Source organism: Piliocolobus tephrosceles, chromosome 1 (assembly GCF_002776525.5).
Source record: "Piliocolobus tephrosceles isolate RC106 chromosome 1, ASM277652v3, whole genome shotgun sequence".
In the NCBI taxonomy this organism is placed as follows: domain Eukaryota; kingdom Metazoa; phylum Chordata; class Mammalia; order Primates; family Cercopithecidae; genus Piliocolobus; species Piliocolobus tephrosceles.
Genome location: NC_045434.1, coordinates 127,833,435 through 127,841,587, shown reverse-complemented (window position 1 = coordinate 127,841,587; position 8,153 = coordinate 127,833,435). Strand labels below are relative to the sequence as shown.

General features: G+C 45.3%; 1 pseudogene; it reads right to left on the bottom strand.

Moving 5' to 3' along the window:
• Window positions 1–1,275: 1,275 nt before the first annotated feature.
• Window positions 1,276–2,199, bottom strand: LOC111555166 (annotated as a pseudogene).
• Window positions 2,200–8,153: the final 5,954 nt, after the last annotated feature.

Genomic DNA, 8,153 nt, shown 5'->3' with positions numbered 1-8,153 from the left:
CCAACACAAGGGCGTGTGGCTGGGGCTGCTGCCCTGGCAAGGCCTTCCCAGCCTGGCGGCGTACAGCCATGCCAACTTTTGCCCTGGTATCTGTGGATGCCCTGGGTTACAGATCCACCCACATGACCCAGATAGAAGCATGTGATTTTGAATGTCATTAGGAACACAGCTCAGAATGCATCTCTTTGCTGTGCGCTTGCAGGTTTGCTTTGGCTTTTCACATTTATTCTCTGGGCAGTACCACTTGCACACTCATTTCATCCAGCTCTCACCAAGCCCAAACCTCAGACACTTCTTGCTGGCAAGAGGTCACCCTCTTCAAAGGCAGGCATGAAAGAAGCTGGGCACTTACTCCTCCACTTAACACTGTCACTACCACAGAGTGTGAAGGGAGCTGGTTTGTCCTATATTGAAATCTCCCGTAGAGGCCATTTCTGGTCTCCTGTCATGACTGTGATGCTCCTACAAGGGCTATGACTACCCAACTAGCCCCTCTGCATTAGGAATGGCCCCAGAGCTCATGGGTAGGGAGCTGTGAGGTTTCTCCTTCCCAGGCTAGGGCCAATTCAAGTCAGCAGTGAGCATCTACCCGGGCATTGGAAATTCTAAGATGCATAAAACAAATTCCTGCGTCCATCCACGGTTGCAGACATTTGTCCTCAATATTGACTTTCAGTTGCGCCATCACATGTCAATCGGTTGTGAAGTGAGTCATAAGTCATTTGTTATCAATAATAGGAAGTATCAAAGGTTTGAAATAGTAGTGAATTCAAAATAAGAGTGAGTGAAAAGTGGATTCCTGGGTATGCATACGATATCATTGCTCTCATTTGCATTGGACACACTTTCTTGGATGAAGGAAAAAGTGTTGGAGGTGATCCGAGCTCTGACATTTCTAAGTGTTGTCTGTGAGCCCAGGGAAGGCAGGACATTGGCTTGATCCACACTGGGCCACTCTCCATAGCTCTAACAAAGAAAATGCCTCCTTCACCATTTCTCATAGAGAAGGGACTAAGCTTGAAGAAAGGCCACCTTTTGAGAAAACAGAAAAAGCAGTCGAAACTATTGCCTTTTGACTCTGGCAAGATTTGTTTGTTGTTTGTTTAGGAAGGGAACAGTGCACTGGTTATAGCTATGGCAATATTTTTTATTGCTGTGGGCTTCACCTGTCTATTTGCTATCTCACAGATGGCCCGTGATGAATCATGTGATGCACAGTGCTAAGTTAATCTCTTTAACGATATTAATGCTATTTACTTGTATTGTGCTTTAAAATTACAGTTTAAATGTGAACATTTTTGCATTCATTGACTCAGGTAGGTTCAACTTTAAGAATCTTTGAAGTAGGTCTTATCTCTACCTACTGTGAAGAAATAACCTCAGAGAGGTCTTGCTCAAAGTCTATAGCAGGTGAATGATAGAGCTGCGATTCAAATCCAGATCATGTGTTTCCAAGTGGTGTTTTTGTATTCCACTAGGGCTGTGTTGCACCCAACTTCATAACAGTGAAGAACAAAGATGCAGCTACACTTTCAACATTGACATCTCAAGGGAATGTAGCCAGTTTCATGTTGTTGGATGGAATGTCTCACTGGTTCAGAGAAGCCTATCTCTTGGTAGTGGAGACACATCAACCTCTCTCTCCTCAGTCTGTCTTCTTGACTTTGTCTAGTGAGGTAGCCATTCTGCAGAATTTCATCTGCTTTAGGCGTGCAGAACCTGTACTGCACGCGCTCATGCACACGTGGGTACACACACACACACACACACGGGACCAGGGCTATTCCAGATTTGGCAGGGGGAAACATTTCCATTAGGAACTTTAATGGGGAGCTCAACCCGGTGACTGCCTGAGATCCCAGAAGTGTCACTTCTGACTATCTAAAGACCAGCACCTACTTGCTGCCATGGTTAGCTGCTGGGCTGGTTTTGGGGTTCTTCTGCATTATGGGCTTAAGGGCACTTTAATGTGACTTAAATCACAGGAAATCTTGCACAGAAGAGCAGATAAGAAACGCTCCCGCAATCTTGCTCCCTTCCCCCAACACACACATACACATACACACACACACAAACACACACACGAACAGACACACGTGCACCCTTCTGGAGCCCTGCACACCTGCAGCAGGCACTGGCTCTGTGACTAAGATGCCCCTCCCAGGGAGTCACCTTTGGCAGGTGCCCAGACTGTGACATGGGCCACTGAACTGTTCATCATTCGTCTTTCAAAGCCAAGGACTTTTCACCCCTCAGCAAAGTATTTCTCAATCAAAATGCTTATAGAACTTAAAACTGAATGGCCATCTAAAGGGTGGGTCTAGCACTCCCACAGTTGAAGAAATGAAACTTTTGGCTTTGCTGATGCTGAGTCTTGGCTCAAGGTTCCAAGGCTGGATGAAATTCCGCCCTGTACTTGCAAACACATTTGCAGAACTGCTCAGTCAGCCTTCCGGGAAAACCATGCCCACATCCTACGGATTCCTCTAGCTTTTGTGTTGTCAACACGGAGATCGCTGAGAATTTAACTCTAAATCGCAGGCCTCCGTTGTTCCCTGAACACAAAGGGCAAGGTAGAGAGTAATCAGATAACAAGTGATGAAATTACGGTTTTTGGTGGAAATGCCTTCCATTTCTACAGCACTTCATCTTTCTGGAGAGCTTGCATAATATGATTTGACCCATACAACATATCTCAGAGGTGAAACTGAGCCAGACTTTCTTTTTTATCTCCATTGTGCAGATGAAGAATCAGAAATACATATATACAGTCAGTGATGACTCACATCTATGACAGTGGTCCCATAAGATTGTAATGGAGCTGAAAAATTCCTGTTGTCTAGTGATGTCATGGCTGCGGTAACATCGCAGTGCAGTGCATTCCTCACATGTTTGTGGTAATGCTGGTGTAAACAAACCTATTGCACTGCCAGTTATAGAGAAGCCTAGCACATACAATTATGTAGAGTACATCATAATTGATAATGATAATAAATGACTATTATACTTGTTTATGCGTTTATTATACTATAATTTTATGTTATTTTAGAGTGTACCCCTACTAAAAAAAAAAAGTTAACTGTAAAACAGCCTCAGGCAGGTGCTTCAGGAGGTATTCTAGAAGAAGGCACTGTTATCCTAGGAGAGGACAGCTCCACGTATGTTGCCCCTGAAGACCTTCCAGTGGGACAAGATGTGGAGGTGAAACACAGTGATACTGATGATCTTGACTCTGCCTAGGCTGAGGCTAATCGTGTGTGCTTTTGTCTTAGTTTTTAACAACAACAAAAAAAAAACTTTAAAAGTAAAAAAATTTAAAAACAGATAAAAGCTTACCAAATATGAATATAAAGAAAATATTTTTGCACAGCTATATGTTTTTGTATGTTAAGCTACGTGTTATTATGAAAGAATCAAAAAGTTAAAAAAACAAAACATTTATAAAGTTAAAAAGTTAATGTATTATTGAAGAAAGAAAAATAAAGTTTTAAAATAAATTTAGTGTAGCCTGAATGTACAGTCTTTATAAAGTCCTCAGTAGCATACCGTAATGTCTTAGGCCTTCACATTCACTCACCACTCACTCACTGACTCCCCCAGAGCAACTTACAGTCCTGAAAGTTCCATTCATGGTAAGTGCCCTATACAGGTGTACCATTTTAAATCTTTATATTGTAGTTTTACTGTATCTTTTCTATGTTCAGACATGTTTAGATACACAAATACTTAACATTCTGTTACAGTTGCCTACAGTATTCAGTACAGTAACATGCTGTAAAGGTTTGCAGCCTGGGAACAATAGGTTATACCCTATAGCGGAGGTATGCAGCAGGTTATACCATCTAGGTTTGTATAAGCGCACTTTATGATGTTTTCACAACGATAAAATCACCTAATAATGCATTTTTCCAAATGTGTCTCCATCATTAAGCTACACATGACTATATATAAAAAGATATAGAGTGAAGAAGTATGTGTGTGGTGTGTGTGTGTGTGTGCATGTGTGTGCGTGCATGCAAAAGGGAGGAAACATTTAATCACTTAAAATTATCTCAGATAATATCTGATGACAGGGACTTTTGTAGCATTTAAATTTTTTGTTGTGTCCCATCTCAAGGTTATCTGGAGTCACACTGACTCCAGGGCTCAAGCCAAACAGAGTGGGAATTCCCACAGCAGGAGCCATCTTGTTACTGAAGTTCACCTGCCCTTGACAAGTAAGAGTAGGGAGAATATGTCCCCAGTTTCACAGGCTTTGTGGCTCTCCTGTCTAGAGCCTCTGACTATTTCAGTGGATTGTGGATAACTGCCAATAGCACAGACAAAATGCACAGAACTGATAAGCAGGATTTGAGAGTGATCTATAACCTAAAAGAACCAAACTAAGCTGCTCTTTAATTGCATGCAGTGGTCTAGAATTGTTTTCTTTCCTCCTTGTATGTTAGTGCCCTTGGTGGCTTGGGTTCCCCTTCTTTTAGAAAACAATGGCTGGCCCAGGGTCACCCAAAGGCTGTTATTGGAGTGCTCACTCTTAACTCCTTCCCAAGCCATTCTATCTCTGTAATACCACTCCCTGGTCTAATAATCAACACCCCACCACCCCAAAGTCATCCAGAGCCCTCCTTGGCATGGGACATGAATGGCTGGTGCTTCATGCCAGGAACCATCCTGGTGACTAACTGAAGAGCCCAGCACCACTTTATGTTATACAAGTTCTTGTAAAGTTTGCATTTCATTTCTCCTATTCTCTGGGATCTCTTAAAGGTTGGGGAAAAGCTGATGAAGCAAGTCAGTATATGTGCTAATTTTCTAATTCCAATTAAAATGGTTATAAAACACATTTTTAAAAATTACTTTTGAACAAAAACCTTAACAGAAACTGAAGGGGCCTTGGTTAGTTCCTAAGAGGCAATATGCCATTTGGAAAGAAGTGTGTCTGTGCCCATTGTCCGTGCTCCATAAGGAACACTCCAGGGAATGCCCAGGTGCAGCCTCTGGGAAGGGTTAGAGTGATTTTTGGCACCAACAGCACTCAGAGTCTCATGGCTTTGATGACTATCACTGGCATTCCTATGGCTGCTGTGCCAAGTGCTATGTAATGGTTATCCCCAAATGTAGGGGTGCCTGGCCTTACACAATTTACACTCTAGGCTTTTAGAGTTGCCTGGAATGGGAGAGGCAGAGAGGCTGAGCTGGACTGGCCTCTTTGGAGTCAGGGACGGGTGGGGAGGACCTGCAGGCATGTCCCCTGACTAGCTGCAGTTCCAGCTCAGCTCCCACATAGGAAAGTCTCTGCTGGTTGGGGTCTGTTCTAGGTCTGATGGGCAGGTTAGTGTGTTTAGCCTCTGGAATCCATGTTGAGATGCAAAGAGGAAGACGTTCTTCACTCCTGTTCTCTGTTATAGTGAGGAGTGGTCTTCCAAAAGGGGCACACAATCATGGGGCCTGGTGGCTGAAGCCTGGCCAAAGAAGTGGGGCCAGGCCTACCTGATGATCTCTCTCCTCCACACCCCTGTTCTCCCACAGAGGAGTGGAGCAGACAGCAGCTGCCCCCATTTTCTCTTTTCTCTGATGTCCACTTTGCGTTCACATCTCGCTCCGCTGAGACAGCTGCTGGGAAGTCTCACTGCACCAATTCCCAGGCCAACTTTCAATGGAGAGAAGCCATGACTGGGAGGTGAGTTTGCCTGGGCAACAAGGAGTAAGATCATTTTGCAATATGTGTCTGGTTAACTGTTGTATAAATAGTTGACCCTTCAGCAAGCATCACGACTCCTCTGCACTTCTTTTTCTCTCCTCTTCCTTCAGTTGAGAAAAGGCAACCCTGCATGGGTTGCAGAGGGCAAGGCAGGCATCCTCCAGAGTCAACTCTTCCTCCTCTAGGTCATTCGTTCATCACCCTCCCAAACTCTTGGGTGTACAGTCTCCAGGCATTGCTTCTCTCACCACACAGCTTCCTTGCTGGTGTGAGTACAGCCTGCAGAACGCACATGCTGACCTCTGTGTTGGCAGCCTCTTGCCCATTATTTCTAAGTGCCATGGGTCAGGTTGTCTGGGAAACAGATTTTGAGAAGGAAATTTATGTGCAAATGTGATCTTGGGAACAACACCCATGAGGGAGTGAGAGAAGGAGGCTCGGACACAGGGTTGAGTAGTGCACAATTGTACTAGAGGCCTCAGCTGATCTCACAGGGAGCTCTGAAGCCAAGTTGGCCCTTCAGAGATATCTTGAATGGAGGGAAAGGAGGAGCCCTTGGTACCGCTGCATTGTCCACTTGTGCCTGAGGCATGTAACCTTTGGGAGGCAGCTCCCATTGGCTAAGGGCAACTCCCAGGGAGGGACCCATCAGCAGGCAGCACTCCTGAAGTTAGGAGGACGAGTGTCTTGGTTCATAAGGGAGATGTGGGCAGTCTCTCCAGCATTTGCTCCTGTCAGAGACCAGAGAAAGAGGAGTATAAAGCTGTGGCCTCTGGTCTGCACTGCTCTAGGTCAATGCCTTGGCCTGATCCATCAGGATACAGGGCCAGGGGGGGACAAAGAAGAGTTTCCAGGGAGCCCTGCCAGTGCTTGCTGGAAAAGAACAAGTGTTACCTGGAAGCTGCAGGGCAGACCCAGTATGAAGAAGAACTGGCCGCCATCTTGTAGATGGAGTTCAGACGACCAGCTTAGGCCTAAGAGGAGAGTCCCAGTGCAGACAAAGAGTTGGTCTGGAAAACACCCCTAATCGGGAGCCGGTTCTAAGATGGTCTAAATCTATGACACTTTCACTAGATTCCCAAAGGTGATTTTAACCTTACTCTGCTTTGCACTTCCTAGTGTATGTCATTTTTAAAGCATAGCAGACTCATAGGCACTGGATGAGGAGAATAGCTGAGAAACGTTCTTGGGAACTGAGAAATACTGACCAAAGCTAGGGGTGATGTCTGCCTATTAGCGTTCACCAAGTCACTTTATCAGGTCCAATGTGGTTCTCTGCTCTCTGTTCACCCCACTGGGCATCATTGCCACCTATCTTTATTTTTCTGTTGCATTTGGGAGGAGGGACAGAGGGTGGCAACGGAGGAGAGTCTGTTTGAGAACCGAATAGGAGAAAAGTCTGGCTGTCTGCACTGTGAACCTTTCTCAGGCCATCATGGGGGTGGTTGGCCAGATGCCAGGGAATGGTGGAAGGTTCTGGGCCTGCATTCCCTAGCCAAGAGCATTCGGTGTATAACTGTCATCACCCTGTTACCCCTCTCCCAACACTATTATGCAAAATTAGGTATAACCCCAGCCAGTCATTATCCCCAAACTAACCTCACAAGCATACACACAGACTGATGCAACCACAGCCTACGGCACAGTTAGCTGGCCCCTGACAACAAGGTTTAAAGTGTGACCAAGGGTGAAATATTGCCTCACTGGTCTGAAAAGGCTTTTGCTACCAACAAAGAACCATTATGATAACAGGAAGGCGCCGAAAGCCAAGCATAGTATAGACAGGAAAGATCTCTCTTTCTCTACCCTTCACGAAAAAGAGAGAAGTTTTTTAACCCTCCAGTGTCTGGCTAATTTCCTAAGCAATACTGGCCAAGGGTAACTGCAGTTCCACAATGAGCTGGGCATTCAGCAGAGGCAGGAGCAGTTCTTGGCTGGAAGCCTGTCTGCCAGATAGCGCCAGAGGTGGCACCTGGGTGTGTTACCAAGTGGCCTCTAAAGGTGCTAGGGGAAGGAGTGTGTGGAGCAGAGAGTGCCACTGGGGCCTCACAAGCAATTTTTGTTTTTTAAGTTTCCTGCTTTTTCTTCATTTTCATGCCAACTGCATCAATCAAACATTTAAATAACCAAATGACAAACATTGCTGGAAAGCCCGCTAGGTGTCAAGCACCACACTAAATGATTCAGGGGAGAGAAGGAACACACCTGCCCCTGCATTATTTGGAAGGAGAAGATAAGTACACATAAGAAAGAGAAAATGATAGCCTGACGAGCTGCTGTGAGCATACCAGAAAGCCACACAGGAGGTGCTGCTGAGGTCCAGGGCTGGAACAGACCAGTGGCTCATTTTTCCTTTTAGGTCTCACTGTCTACCATGGTCCACGTGGACCATCAGTCACATGCCTTGCTCCTCTCTGGTCTCAAAGGTGGCAAGAAATGGAAATTTGGTCAATCA